The sequence below is a fragment of the Ursus americanus genome, chromosome 10 (assembly GCF_024610735.1).
Source record: "Ursus americanus isolate L20-20 chromosome 10, mUrsAme1.1.p, whole genome shotgun sequence".
Lineage (NCBI taxonomy): Eukaryota > Metazoa > Chordata > Mammalia > Carnivora > Ursidae > Ursus > Ursus americanus.
In genome coordinates, this window is record NC_142136.1 from 13,609,418 (window position 1) to 13,625,208 (window position 15,791).

A 15,791-nucleotide genomic window follows, 5' to 3' on the forward strand; every position below is an offset into this window, starting at 1 on the left:
TTTGGCCCCTCGTAGCACTGAGGGTTACTCTCTAGCTATCTTCCTATTGCCAACCACTTTGACCAAAACATAGCCCACATCCAGAAGCAAAGACTGACGTCATATCCCTGTTGTCAAAGGAGCTTCTGAAATCATAGGACCAAGTTAGAAAAGTATACTGATTGATCTTGAAAAGTGCTCCATAATGTACCCTAAAACCACATCTTAAAATTTAGGTGGAATATATTTCCTGACTACCCTAGGAAACAGATTACTTGAATACAAGTTAACACTTTTGAGGAAGAGTTATTTTTAAAAATCCAAATAATTGATGCCTTTAAAGACAACTACAGTTTAACAGGTATCCTACTACTTGCTTACGGAATCATTAAAATAATTAATGATTTTACCTTGAAATTGCTGACAGCAGTGATCGTGGCAACTTTTTAAAGTAGTGGGATTTTTTTTTTTTTAGGAAAAAAGTGCACAAAGGTCACGGCTGTATTTTTCCTGGTTTGCCAGGGTTGTTTGTGCCTTCACCTTGAAGGCAGGGTCCAGAGCCGTCCATGTCCGGTTACTTCTGCATTCCCAGACCCAGCAGAGACAGATGCTCAGAATGCCTTTGTGTGAGTCTCATTTCCATCGCTTTTGGTCCCACCTGCCAATACAGGACTTTCAGCCTCTGCAGATTTTCTCCCAGTTATTTCTAGGCATTACTAGAATGTGCCATGCATGTGTACGCAAACAAGTTCTTTCCCTCCCATCCTGTGGCTCTGGCTGTTTTCTAGCACTCATGCTCTGGTTGAGCCCTGCTGGCTAAGTGGGATGAGAATGATTGCTCCCTAACTACAGAGGAGCTCCTTCCGCCACATTTCTCAGCCTCCCTTCCAGAGCTGCTGCCTCTGATGTATCAGGGAGGCACCAAGTTGTCTGAAACCCTCTCTGTTCTCTGCAGAAGTGGGGGGACACGTTCTCTCTCTCTTTAGCGTAATTCTTTGTCTTCATGCCAAAGCAACATGGTTGCACCCAGTGACTTTCAGAGATTTTGGTAAAGTAACTCTCATGCTCTCCAGCATGTTGATCTCCAGCGGATGCTAAACATTCCTGCTGAGAGGCAACAGTGACATCTGCTGGTCAAGGGAAACATTTCCAGCCACAGCTTTTTTTTTTTTTTTTTTTTCTTTTTTTCTTTTTTTCTTTTTTTCTTTCAGAGTTTTTGAAACTCTACAGTCAGGTCAAGACAACACTGTCCAATAAGAACGGATCTAATTCCTGACTGGCCATAATAATTTTATTTTTAAAGTGTTGTGTATTTTTACTGTCTACCATATGCTATTCACTATTTCAGTGACTATAGGAAATTCTAACCAAAATGGGTGAGCAGCTCAAGGAATTGCCTAGAGGATCCCACATTTCTAAGATTACTTAAAATTGAAAAATATGAATTTACCAGCTGTTTTGGTACCATGTAGAGCAAATTTCCACTTCCAGTTCTAGAAAGACACAAAACAAACAAATATACAACAAACCTGTATCACAGTCAACCATGGCGATGTAGAACCCTGATTAGATGTGTGGACTCTTAGAGCTGCAGAGTCTGGGTTCGAATCCCAGCTGTGCCAATTAACAGCTGTCACCTTGGGCAGGCAACTGAATTTCTCTGTGGCTCAGTTTTTTTAATCTATAAAGTAGGGTTAAAGATAATAATATTTACCACACAGCATTGTCATGAGGATTAGATGAACTAATATGTGCAAGTGTTTGGCATGGTCCCTAAAACATAGTAAGGACTCTAGGAGTTTTCAGCATTATTATCTTATTCAAATAGTGTTATCAAATGTTTCATATTAATCCAGATTATCTGGAGCACACGTGGGGGTGAAATAAATGAAACAAAGAACTCCAGAAATGTTACATATTTCATCAGACTCAACATGAAAGCAAAATTAATCTGCAGGCAATCCTAAAATTCATAAACCTTCTTGCAAATACAAAACCAGAAAAATGTTTTGCTGTTCTAAAAGTTTGACAACTTGTTTTCTTTTTACTGGTCAGTGGATATCCTGAAAAAGATCAAGAGAAAAAATAGAAAGTCATGTTTTTGCGTGAAGATAGGGTTCTGTCTTTTAGAATTTCAAGTGAATGGTTTTTATAATTTTAAAGTAGTTTTATATTCTCAAGATGAACAGATATTAAATTTTATCTCAGGGGCGCCTGGCTGGCTCAGTCCTTAAGTGTCTGCCTTCGGCTCAGGGCCTGATTCTGGTGTTCTGGGATCAAGCCCCACAATAGGCTCATCCGCTGGAAGCCTGCTTCTTCCTCTCCCACTCCCCCTGCTTGTGTTCCCTCTCTCGCTGGCTGTCTCTATCTCTGTCAAATAAATAAATAAATAAATCTTGAAAAAAAATCTTATCTTAAACACAAACACAGCCTCAAGACTAGCCTATGTTAACTGGCATCATTTGAATCACATTAATGGAAACTTCACCTAATACAGAAAACCACTGAAATAGTGTTTTGAGAATTGAAACATGGCATGAATCAAGAATTTATTAGAATATTTTGTCCCCTACATTAAGAGGGGGGAAAAATTGAGAACTATTACCACAATAACAGAAAGAACTACCCAAGGTTAGTACAGATTTAGCCTACACATCTTTGTTGTTTTAAAACAGAGGCTCATTGGGATGTCTGGGTGGCACAGTTCGTTAAGCCACTGACTTCTGGTTTTGGCTCAGGTCATGATCTTGGGGTCATGAGATGGAGTCCTGTGTCCGCTTGGGTTTCTCTCTCCTTCTGCCCCTTCCCAAGTGCATGTGAGCACTCTTTTTCTCCTCTCTCAAAAATAATAAATAAATCTTTTTTAAAAAAATAAAATAGAACAGAGGTTCACATACCCTGGGGGCAGAGCTATGCTGGGGGTACATAGACTCACAGGGAAATAGATCAGTGTCTTGTCAACACTTTTTTTAAAAGGTCAACAATGTAGGTAATGTTTTGGGGGCATTTTTATTAAACGTATGCATAAATAAAATTAGCAGAATTCCATGTCTCCTTTTACCTAATGGAATGATTCAGGTCATTTTCAGAACCACTTTGAAATACTAAACTGATAGAAGAGGGCAAACAGTGATGCCATTTTATACTAAGGTGACTTTAAATCTGTTTCAGGTAAAAAAAAGAAAAAGAGAGAGAGAGAGCCTCTCAAGAACACACTTGTCCCATCAAAAAACTCAAACACCAAATTTTAATGTGCTCCAAGCAGAAGCTCAAACAGTTAGCTGACCCACCAAGGTTACTCCAACGTGCACGGTATTTGCAGGAAAGCAGAGAAGTGAAGCACTTGGTGTTTTGCTATTTTTTGCTTTACCTATGAAATGATTTTGATCAATTTGTAAAGAGTTTCATGGTGAAATACCAAAGTATGTGAGTTTGTTGTCCGGTTCTAGTTAAGGTCAATTTCAAATGGGAGAAAGAAGCAGGTATCTGCAGGCAGGGCCCGTCAGTGAGAGAAAGCCATGCCTAAAACACCCTAGCACTCAAGGCTTTGTCCATCGGAAATGGTTTTTTTTGATTTGGGGGGTATTTATCAATGGCTAGTCAAAATATAACAATTAGCAAAACTTTTTAAAAGGCAAGCAAAAATAACCCCGGATGGAATGCTCGGCTAAGCACAGGTTGCCAGTTCCCTGGCGCATTCTGGCCAGCCCGCTGATGCCAGGAGACAGGTGTAAGTTTGAGAGAAGATACAGCTCGTAAAACGCAGAATCAAAGGAGAGACATAACTAAAACTAAAACATTACAGAAATTCTACATTATACACATCACTTTAAATATGTATAATACATATAGATACCCACTTGACGTATACACACACATCTAGAATATTTTACATATATGTATATATGTGTGTATAAATAAAAACATATACAACATATAGAATACTATCTATATATTATGTGTATATATTATATAGCTAAATTGCCATAACCTTGAAAACCTCAATGAAAAAGATAAATTTCTAGCAAAAATGATGTTCTAATGGCACAGGGAGAAATCGAAACAGAAAATACAAATGGGCTAAAAGACCATTTTCAATATTGTCATTGTAATAACCAAAAACACCTGCCAAAAAGTTTGTACAAGTGTATCCTACCAAGTTTTATTTATATTTTTTTAAGATTTGTTTATCTATTTATTTGAGAGAGGGAGAGAGAGAGAGAGAGAGAGTGCAAGCAGAGGGAGGGGCAGGGGGAGAGAGAGAATCTCAAGAAGACTCCATGGAGCCCAATGTGGGGCTCCATCCCAGGATGCTGACATCGTGACCTGAGCCGGAATCTAGAGTTGGCCGCTTAACCAACGGAGCCACCCAGGAGCCCTCCCACCAGCTTTCTGAAGAACAGATAATCTTCACGGCCTTCTACAAAAATCGAAATCAAGCGTTCTTTTTACTCTTCCATGCAGCCATCTTTGAAGCTCTGCTAGTAAGAACAAGCAACATGAATTCTCATACGGAAGGACTATCCCAACGTTCTCTACAACTAGTTGCTTGGAGTCTGACTCATGCATCCATATCCAAGGGCCTAACAGCAGCCTGGGTTTATGTGTCCTTTACTCAACCCTGGTTCTGTTGAAGGTGTGAATCCTGCCCACACCCCGAGTCAGAGCTGCTGACCTAGCTAAAGCCGGTGGGGGAGACCACAACCTTCTGCGTCTGTCAGATTTCACTCGGGTGCAGTTCTTGACCTACAGACAGACATCCTGAGAAGTTCCTTAGCAGGAAGACTTTAAAGAACCCTAATCAGTTCAATAAACTGCACATATGTCCTACACCAGCTCAGTCTAACATCCCTAATGTACAGCAGCAAGACTCACCTGCCAACCTGGGAAGTGTGGACTGAGTGCTTGCTAATTCATTCAATGCAGATGATTTTTAGTGGTCTTTTTTTTTTTTTTTATAAAACATGCACATCAGCTAAACCGACTTACAGCTGTAGCCTGCTAAAGATACGTGCTAAAACGTTGCCTGAACCAGGCGATTTTCTTATTATAAACTTGTCCTTGGCCCTAATTCCCCGAGACATGTAGTATAAGACTGCTATTACTATCTGTTAAAATGCTTTTGAAGTTATAAACATTTACTCAGTCATTCCACAATCTTTTATGTGATCCACCATAGGCGACACTAAGTTCATGATGTGAGGGAGAAACTGATGAATGAGACAGATGAGGTCCTTGCTTTTATGGGATTTGGATGTTAATGGGAGAAGACAAATAAGTAAGTAACAACATAGTTTCATGTAATAAATAAGATAAAGAAAAGAAGCAAGGTAATGAGAAAGTGACTTGATGGGCCTGGGTGGGGGAAAGGTTAGATAGAGAGATAGGGGAAGACTTCCTGGAGGAGGTGTCATTTGAACCAAAACCACCTGTTGAGTACCACGAGTCATGGGAAGATCAGGCCAAACGAATTCCAGAGAGAACGATCAACAAACCTAAAGGGCTTACATTTGAAATGAGCTTGCTGTGGTCTAGAAACATCAACAAAGCCAGGGTGCATGGAGGTAGTGAATGAGGTAGATAATGGTCTGATCCCACGTGGCCTTGTGAGCCAAGGCATGGGATACCGGTAATGATTAGGACACAAAATAGTGTGCTTTGATGCCAGCTTAATTTAAGAGACTTTATTATTACTTACAAATTATTACAAGGAAGTAATGCTTCTTCGATTTCTTTCTAGGTTTAAAAGAATCTTCTATAGCCCTTTTACAGGAGTCGGTTTCCCTAGAGATAGAGGGGAGAGGTCAGAGTAAAATAATTATCACAAGACTGGTGGGCAAAATCTATCTCCCACGACAAAATCAGTTAACAGCTTCAGGTGAACAAACATGGCTTTCTTTTTTTTTTTTTTTTTTTTTGGAACAACGAAATGATCTTACAAATGTGATTTCCTATAGTAGACATTTTTAGTCTCAAGGACACATGTCAACAGAGTCCTGGCATTGTTAAGAACCCTTTCAAGATAACAGGTGAGCTCTTTGACCTCCTCAGCAAATAGATGGACGCTCACCCAGGAAGACCAAGAATAAGCAGAGATGTCACTTACATTTGTGGGCAACTAGTATGTATCTATTTAGCTACATTTTCCTCTTAATTATCTAGCAACAAGTGATGCCAGTTCAATAGTTTGTCTTCTTTCCGTTCTCTTAAGATTTCTTATTAAATTCTGAAAGAAGGCATGTGACTTCCAGCTTCAGCTACATTTTTTGCATGAGTAAATGTGGGGTTCATAATTCACTCTTTCTACAGGAATTTGATTTTATTCTAGGTGTAGCAGAAAGCCATTGGAGGTTTCTGAAGGAGGAGAGCAATATGACAAAATTCATATTTTAAAAAGAGCATGATGTCTGCTGTCTGTTGGGGATTAAGAGTGAAAACAGAAACACTGATTAAGAGGTCATGGAAGCCTGCTAGATGTCGGGGGTGGGGGCTCAGACACAGGTGGGTGGAGTGGTGATCAGGGATCAGATTTGGTAAGCATTTTGGAATTGGAGCCAACAAGACCTACTGGTAGGTTGGGCGGGCACCTGGGAGAGAAGGTAGAAAGAGTAGAATCATGAGTTCGGGGTTCGAGGTCTGAGCAATTGGACGGTATGATAATGAGATGGAGAAGATTTTCCAGGAGTGCAGCAGAATCAGAATTTCTGTTGGGTATCTGGAATGCAGAGTGGTCCACAAGACATCATGATGGAGACGATTAATAGGTAGTTTGTTATACACATTAGGTAATGAGGGTCAATTTCCGGACAGATGTGAATTAATTCTGTGGGACTGAATGGGATTTTCTAGGGAGAGAGTGTGGTTAGAGAAGAGATGCCTGGAGTGAGCCCTGGCGCATTTCAGAGTTTGCAGGACAGAATGGCAGAAGGATCCAGCAAAGCTGCAAAAAAAGGAGAAGCCAACGAGGGTGAAGGAATACCAGGGAAGCGTAATGTCCCAGGAGGCAAATGAATAAACTATTAAAAATGTATGAGCCTGAGAGACTGCCCCTGGACATGGGCGTCTGTGTGTACTAATCAGGACAGGCTCCGTATGCTGCCGGAACAAATGGTCCACCAAACATTCATTTCCCCCTCATGCTACATGTGCAGCTCAGGGTAACTGGGTGCCCTGCTCATTGTAGTCACTCAGGGACAGTCACAGGCGGAAGTTCTGTTTTGACATGTGCTCCCATGACTGACAGGAGAGGGGAAGATGTGGTCATGCATTGGCTCCTAAAGCTTTACTTGAAAATGACACGGGCCACTTCCTTTCACATTTCGTTGGTCCGAGAAAGTCAGAGCCACAGTTAACTTCAAAAGAGGTAGGCAAGAGCCATGCTACCATGCTCCCAGCAGAAGATGAAAATGGGGTACTTGCAAACAGCCCTAGTGATGACCAGGCGGTGGATTGATGGTGGTAAGTAGAAGTGGGATGTCAGTGGTGCTATTCACTGCTTAGAGACATTTAGAGACCAGAAGATTCTTCGGTTCATTTGACCTATACCGGCTTCAAAACTAGGTAGGATGGGGGACTTTTATCCATGCCATTTCACAGGAACAGTGCAAAGTTGAGGATTGGTAAAAGTTCCAGTGCTTTCTCCTAAGACACAGCTCAGCTGTGTAAACATGACACCACGCTGCCTGAGGTATGAGTTCCCAGTCCACTGCCCACCTATCAGGATCCAGTCAGGAGATCAATATTTTAACAGAGAGAATTTAATAGAAAGAATTGTTGACTGGATAAAAGGCGATTAACTACAAGAAAGAGTAAGAAAGCCTGGGTGGCTCAGCCAGTTAAGCGTCTGCCCTCAGCTCAGGTCATGATCCCAGGGTCCTGGGATCAAGTCCCTCAATGGGCTCTCTGCTCCGCGGGGAGTCTGCTTCTTCCCTCTCCCCTTGCCCCTCACTCTGCTTATTCTCTCTCTCAAATAAGTAAAATCTTTTTTAAAAAGAAGTACTTCAATGTTTAACAGGGGCAGCAATGGCAGATGGCAGTTACAAATATCACAGCTGAGGGAACGGTGAATAAGGAAGGGATCTGGAAACGTTGAGGAGGGCCCTTCAGAGATGAGATTCAGACCTCTGGGCTGAAGGAGTGGTCGGTGGTGGTACTGGCTCCTCAGAGAAGAAAGTTGCTGGAGACGACCTGCCTCAGCCAGTTCGATGAACTCTGCTGGGACCACAGTTGCCTTGTGAGTGGATGTCACAGGAAGAACAAAAACAAAGAAAAAGAATAGTTCTGGGTGGGTAGAGTTCATTCCCCAAAAGATATACTAAAGTCCCGACCCTTAGTGTTTTGAATATGACTTCATTTGGAAAGAGGGTTTTTGCAGTTGTAGTTAAGGTGTAGGATTAGATAAGATCATAGTGGATTATGGTGGCTCCTTAATCCAATGTGACTCGTGTCCTTATAGGAAAAGGAGAGACGCAGAGTCAGACACACAAAGAGAGCGCCATGTGAAGACGGACACACAGAGGGGAGATGGCCATGTGTGTGGTGATGTGTGGAATTGGGGTGATGACTCTACAAGCCAAGAAACGCCAAGAACTGCCAGAAACACCAGATGCCAAGACAAGGGCTTGGAACGGATTCTCTTCTACCACCATCAGAGAGAGCATGGTCCTGCTGATACTTTGGTTTCAGACTTTTAGGATCCAGAACCAAGAGTGAGTAAGTTTCTCTTGTAAGTCATCCCATCTGTGGTAGCTTATGGCAGTCCCAGAAAACTAGCTCATGTCCTGTCTTCCTCGTGCAGCCCTCAGCCTCCCCTCAGGACTGCCTGTGGGCAGGTGAGGAGAACTGAGGTTCTTGGAGTCCCCACTTCACAAAGCCGAATGGAGAACACTGTGTGGGGCTCAGAGGTTCTAAACTAATAACAGGTACAGCCTGGGAGACCTTGGACAAGACGAAAAATTTCTATGATGCTCATTTCCACTCATATGAGATGGAGAATAATACAACGGGGCCTCATGGGGTGTTGGGAGGTTATATGTGAAATGCATCTACTTGGCTTAGCTTCCTACTTGCAGAAAAACCCCACCACTTAAGATGTCTCTTCATATGTTTAGTATTTTCCACATGAGTTGAAACAAAGGAAAAGTTGCCTGATTTTCTGAGGGAATTTATGGCATGCCTACCTTTTTTTTGGAGACATAACAGCACGATAAAATGTCAGCTCTCATGACAGTTTAAAGCCCCAGCATCTGGAGGCGGGGAGGACCCCTGTGTAACCCCCACAAATTCATCCAGTCAAAAGATGCTGCATTTGCAGTAACTCCCCAAAATATACAAATTAACTTCGATCCTTACCTTTTCAGCCTCCCTGCGAACAAATTGAACTTGAGGTGAAAAACAGCAGTCAATTTAAAACAAAAAGAATGTTCTATAGGAAACGTCAACAATGCCAACATTGAAATCACAGGGCTACTTCAGCTCTTTGAGAAGGTGCCTCTGCTGCCTCTAACTTGTCTGGGTTGGAAATTTTTATTGCTCTCGGACACACAGCACATCTCCCAATGACCAAGGGTCATTGGTCATCTGCTTTGCTCTCTACCATTTAGGTTAATGACCTACATTTTAAAATGAAAATAAATTGGGACTCATTCTAAGAAACGTCTGGACCAAGTTTTCTCAACTTGAAGGAGGCTACAGAAATAGAGATTCATCTCGGTTTTCCTGGAGCATGTTGATGCTCGGAATTCACAATAGTCGTCCCCAACAAGAGGGGCAGCATGAAAAACTGGGGTTTGCTAATATATTGTGTATATTGCGGGGCAATGGCTGGGTCTTGAGGATGCCTCACCAGGTCAGATCCTGTAGCTTGGTCCCTAAAGACATACACCTCCTGAAATAAGTCCAGCTTGCTGAATGGCTACCGTATGCCAGAGCCTGTACCGGGCACAAGGCAAAGAGTGACCGACAAGACACAGACTTACAGCCTAGTAGGGGAGGCCAACTCTGACCAATAATTACGTGTGTGATGATTCTTCTGCATCTCACTGTGCTTAGAACTTCCAGAAAACACTGGCATTTAGGTATCCTGGGGCTGACCTGGGGTTCCTCATCAGATCCTTAAAAGGCTTGTCTTAGTCCAAGGCTTGTTCCTGAGGAGCACATACATCTGGAACCCAGCATGCATCACGCGGCTGCAGCCGCAGGGCATCTGGCTTCTGCGGGCCGCCATGGGTTCCCTGACCACATCCCTGGCTGTCAACGCCCACTTGTTCCCCAGCTCTTGGAAACTCACCGAAGAAAGTGCTCCAACATCGTCTGCTTTTGTGTCCTCCCACTGGGATGCCTGGTTCTGAGGGAGCAGATCTCCAAGAGATCTCTAAAATCTCTACTGGTGAAGGTCCGTCAGTAAGGAGTCACTCAAACACCAAGCTCAGGTGCAAGGACTGGCGTTCAGTGTGCTGGGGGCCTGTGTGCTGGGGGCCTGATTGAATAGACCACACTCGTCAACACTTAACGTTGAATGAACACTCAGGAAGAAAACTCATGGAAAAAAAAGTCATTCAGGGAAAAATACCCCATTTTCTGATATCAAGAGATCTCTGGAGTTTTAACATTGCTCTTCTAAGCCCTTAGAAGATGGCTTCTGTGTTTCATGCAGCAGTGTCGGGGAGACAGAGCCAAAATGAACGTAAGATAGTCATTAGCAGGGTTAGAATTAGGAATAGTCGCATCAAAATGTTATTCCTTTCGGAAGGAGGAATCAGAAGACATAAGTGAGGTTTCAGGAAACAGTGAGTGCTCCCAGATATCTGAAGAGGGAATATGGGGTGGCTCTTAAGTTTGTCGCATTCTGCTCCAGGTCAGTCTTCTCACTAAGACCTGTTCTTTATTAGTAATTGTGCTATGCTGGTGGGATCAAATTGTTCTTTATGATCTGACATACACTCTTGACTCCCTCAAGAGCCAGAAATGCTATTCAAGTCTATTTCATTATGCATGCCACCAATATTGTTTCAAAGGAACTATGCTCCAGTTCAGCACTTTGAAGCAAGAGGGCACAATGAAGCAGTCCTAATAAAATATACGAGTAAATATGGGGTTCAGCAGCAGAATTAGCCGCACGTGTGAGCACAGCTCTGGCACCTACGGGACATGCCTGGCAATTTCCTGAAGACCCCCTCTCCACCAGCATCAGAAGCTGAGGTCTGAGCGTCCCATAAAGGCCTTCATCAAAAGCTCCACATTTTAACTAACCTGGCAGATTTTGAGAACTTTCAGAAGGAGAGCACATTAAGAAGGCTTAGTTTTTACGGTTAGGCTATTAGTGTAGCTTATCGTAAAGCTAGAGGTAGGGCTCTGAGGGAGAGATACGGAGGGTCTTTGAGAGGATTATCACATTGATCTCTTCCATAACTAAGTCTGCTTAATTATTGCCCGGACTAAATATTTAATACCAATCAAAGGACATGGCATGATGTCAAGGTGAAGTTTGGAGTCTGGACTTAGACTTGGTAGGTTTCATATTTTGGGTTTGCCGTTGTCCTGCAGCGATGCATGCGACCTTCAAACGTCATGCAGGGTCATTGCATCTCATTACCTCATACGTACAATGGAAATAATCGTAGAATCGCCTTCGCAGACAGAACGTCCTTTGTCATTAGCAACGCATAACGTGGAGATCTGAAAGCGTGTGTGTACGGCATACAGAGCCTCGCCTCCCAACCAGACTGTGAGCTGATTTCAGATACGCATGCAATCGAAGTTACCTTTTATTCCACGTTGCCTGGCATGGCTTTAGGCACCTGATAGTAATGCCAGACATTGCAATGGACTTTAACAGTTTCTTAAGGTGTCTTATCACATGTGCGGTTTTAAACCTTGTTCAATCTCTAAACCGTGGTGTAGGCAAGGAGGTACTTTCATCTCTAATTGACTCTTGAGAAAACAAAAGCCTCCAGAGTTAAATAACTGGTCTAAGGTTATCTGTTTAGAAATATGCAAAGCCAAACTCTGAACTGTGGTTTTTATTATTTCGAATAGAGTGGCTGCCCTGTTCCCCACCAGAATATTCTTCAGAAGGCTCTCGGTTCCCGTCTGTGCCTGTTCGGGCTGATTGATGGGAACACAGTCACGGTGAGTTCTGGGTGCCTGGAGAGGTTCCTCAAGGAGGATTTGCGAGGCACAAGGACACACCACCTTTCTACAGTGTTCTAGACTCAGCCTTGCCATTCCACACGATCAGCTTCAGGCACAAGGCCTCTGGCACATTGCTGTGGCTGAAGGATAGGCCACAGAGAGAGACTGAGAGTAAGAGCAGAGGGTCAAAGAGAGAGACTGAGAGCAAGAGCAAAGGCAGGTCCAAACTGGTCTTTGTTTATCCCTGCAGACACGCGGGGCTGAGGTCAGTGCCCAAGGTCAGGGAGAGGAAGGATGGTCGCTACTGCTCTGACCCTGCGGGAGCCCCGCACCCCAGGCCCCTGGATACAACAGAAAAACTCTCATTCCTTGCTCGAAGGACAATGACACGGGGTGAGGGTGTTTTCTGAAGCCCTCCACAGGCCACAAGGAGAAACCTAGAAAAACTTGTGCAGGCGGCCCCATGGTGATTTCTATTGACATGCAACAGGTTTGCTCTCTGAGAGAAGTTAAAGATGTAAGGAGTGGTTGGCAAATGTCCTGATACGTCTGAGGAAAACGGATTATTTGCAAAGTCCGAGTATCCTCCCTGTCGTCAGTAATTTCATAAGACAAAACTTGACTTGAGCATAGAGCCAACTTTAAAAATGTCCGTGACAAAGAGATAACACGCTCTGTCAGTCCTTGAGGAAGAAAGCCGTGTTACGGTTCCCACGCTGTCCCACGTGTGTGTGTGTGTGTGTGTGTGTGTGTGTGTGTGTGTGTGTGTACAATGCTGCGGGATGATTATATGACTCCTTGGACAAAGGTCTTTTTTTCACAGTCCCTCTTTTGTCTCTCAAGGCCTCATTGTCTACACATGGTCCCTTTGTGGCTAGAGGGTCAGCCGTTGCAGGTAAGTCCCCCCAGAACCAAAGCCTTCAATAAATCACACACGCCTTGTCCAAAAGACATCATCAGCCAAGGCCCTGAGAAGGAATGAGGCAGAATGAACGAGAGGGGTTGGCTCTGCCGCCTGGAGCCTCAGGAAGAGGAGGAGCTTATGTGTCTGCGGTCATTCAGAGACTGAAGCTGTACCAGAGGCCAGAGGTCCTCCGTCTCCTTCACAGTTTATGAAATTATTCTGTGGCATAGAACAGGGAGCCAGAGGTGGTGGAAAGCCATCCCAATGAGCTCATTCAAAGATAACCAGATTTTGAGATCTCTGGTGGTCTACACATGTAAGAAAGCGACTTACATGTTTCTTCCTAACTGGCGCTTCTGAAAATATTCTCGACTTTGATAACTTTTCCAGGGTTGAACCCAAGTCGGTCGCCAAGTCATTTCCTGATTCAAGGCCAGGGCTGACTTCAGGCGTATGCGGCCTATGCAGTAGCCCCATTCCACGTTCCAAAGGGCCCCTCGTTTGGCTTAATGCTGTGCGGCTGCTGTCTTGAAATCCTTAAGGATGCATCTTTGAACTTGTGTTTTGTGAGGGAAATAGGATGGGACAATGGAGCGTGTGTGTGGACAGAGAAGTTCCACGCCATGTGCACGTGCAGTGCTGTTCCTTGCGGCCCGATTTACAAATGGCATTTACAAATAGCCAAGCGTTCTGGTGGGTCTATGACTGGGTAAGAGGGGTTATTGACAACCCCTCTAGGCTATGCTTTCTGTTCAAACCAGAACTTGCTTCAGACCCAGAGAAAGACAATGGCTGTCTAATGAACACAAGGAGCCCCATCACACCATTTTTTTTACTTGTGTTATTTTCTTGAATCGGCCAATGATACTGAAAATAATGACATAGAAAGAAAGGAAAAGATAGGGTGATGGTTTATTTTCCTTTCAGCCTTTCCTTACTCTTCAGTAAACTGAAAATAGAGTTGGTGGAATGTGTGCTATGAAAAGCTGAATTCCTTTTGTGCAGTGTGTCCACTGTTGCGATGAACTCAAAATACACATACACGTATGAGCTCCGAAATATGGCTTGTGTCATTCTGAGGATGCTATATACGAGTTGAACGCTCCTCTATTTGCATTTAAAACTGGTATTACACCATATAAAGATGGATGGTAAATTTAATGTTAATCATTTAAAACGTTGATTTTTCTTGATTTAGAATGCCATTAAATAGCAAATAAAAAACCCCAAATACCATGATAAATCAAAAAGAGACCGCAGAAGAAAGGAAAAAGCTTTATAATTTAATAGCTTTAAAGGCATTTTTTTCCTTTTTTTTTTTTTTTTTTTTTTTTTTTTGCGGAACGCCTCACAACTTTGCGCGCCATCCTGGTGGTCCTGGCGCAGGAGCCGTGCTAATCTTCTCTGTATCAGCCCAACGTTAGCACGTACACGTTCTGCCGAAGGGAGCACTCTCCTCCTTATTAAACGAGAAGCCCCCCATATTCATTCTTTAAGGGACCCTGCCAATGACATAGCTGACCCCGCTCAAGGTCTCATAAGTGCACGGGTTGGTCATGCAGAAAAGAGCCTTCTGTCAATGTCCCCTTCAGGTGACATTGTCAGGAAGGAACACCACTCAAGCGCTCAGCCTTCAAACGGCAAGTGACCGAAGCCGCGAGGTGCACAGATGATAAGAAGGCTTCCCTGGAGGGGCTCTTTGGTCATCATTGCTCTGCAAGGTTGCTCCTCAGGAAGGGAGGCTTCCAGCCCTGGCCGGGGGCGTCACAGGCTCCCCGCCCCGCCCCTGCCCCTCCCCGATCCGCGTCCCTGGAGAATGAACAGACACTGAATAAAACAAGGCAGGTTCGAACGCAATTACAAGGGAACAGAGCGGCAATATTGCCTCTTCAAACAAATATGCAATAAAATTACCAAATTTAGATGTATCTATTCAAAGAATAGCACTTTAAGATTCTGGTGATCCATTTGCCCCGAGTTAAAAATAAAATAAAACAGAAAGGTCCCCTCTGGAGACCCAAAAGCCATGCAAAACCACACGGGACCAGTGATCAGTATGTTTCCCGTGGACAGGGGGGTGAGGGGGGTGGCAAAGGCCAGGCACAGACCACTTTTGAAGATGGGCTAGAGATGAGTGAGGCATTGTTCTCAAAGTGGAGACTAACCAAACGGAGCATGCCTGTCTCCACGATTATCACTGGCGGCGGCGAGGATGTCACAAAAGTCCGGACACAGTGAAACTCACCTTTGGGATTAAAGCAGGATTTACAATGAAAGGGGATTCAGATTTTTTTTTTTCTTCCCAATTTCATGAAGCGTCAATCTGGTATAATCTGGAAGGGCGGAACGAGAAAGAGCTTCCCGGTCTCACCTGGCAATCACACATCGGTGCGCGCAGCGGAAGGGGCAGACCCCCGAGGACCGTCTATGAAAAGCCGGAGGAAGGAAGCAACAGCTTCTTTAGTTAAATTACGTGTGTTTTTCTTTTTTTCTAAAAGTGAGGACTAAGATGAGCGGCTCTAAGATTAAACACGATGCTATCTTTACACCCCATCTCCTTTCACGCTCCTCTTACTCACCAGCTCCTCCGCGTGCAGAGCCCGTCCATCAGCGAGATGAACGCGTCTGGCTTATTGTTCATAAAGCCCAGGCTAGTTGGAAACTATTTTGGGTTTCTCACTCAAATCAGATTTTAACTTTGATTTTTCAAAGGTTAATAGGTTAGTACAGAGGTCTGTTGTGTCAACAGGGCCCTAGAAAAAAATTAATCATGAAA

The 15,791-nt window shown here is 43.7% G+C and overlaps 1 long non-coding RNA gene across 1 annotated transcript; it reads right to left on the reverse strand.

Moving 5' to 3' along the window:
* Positions 1-395: 395 nt before the first annotated feature.
* Positions 396-15,646, reverse strand: LOC123801119 (uncharacterized). The gene is made up of 3 exons (XR_015725905.1): positions 15,595-15,646; positions 5,678-5,763; positions 396-1,660 (listed from the first exon to the last, which is right to left on the reverse strand). It is a non-coding gene; the product is annotated as an uncharacterized LOC123801119 (long non-coding RNA).
* Between the last annotated feature and the right edge of the window lie 145 nt (positions 15,647-15,791).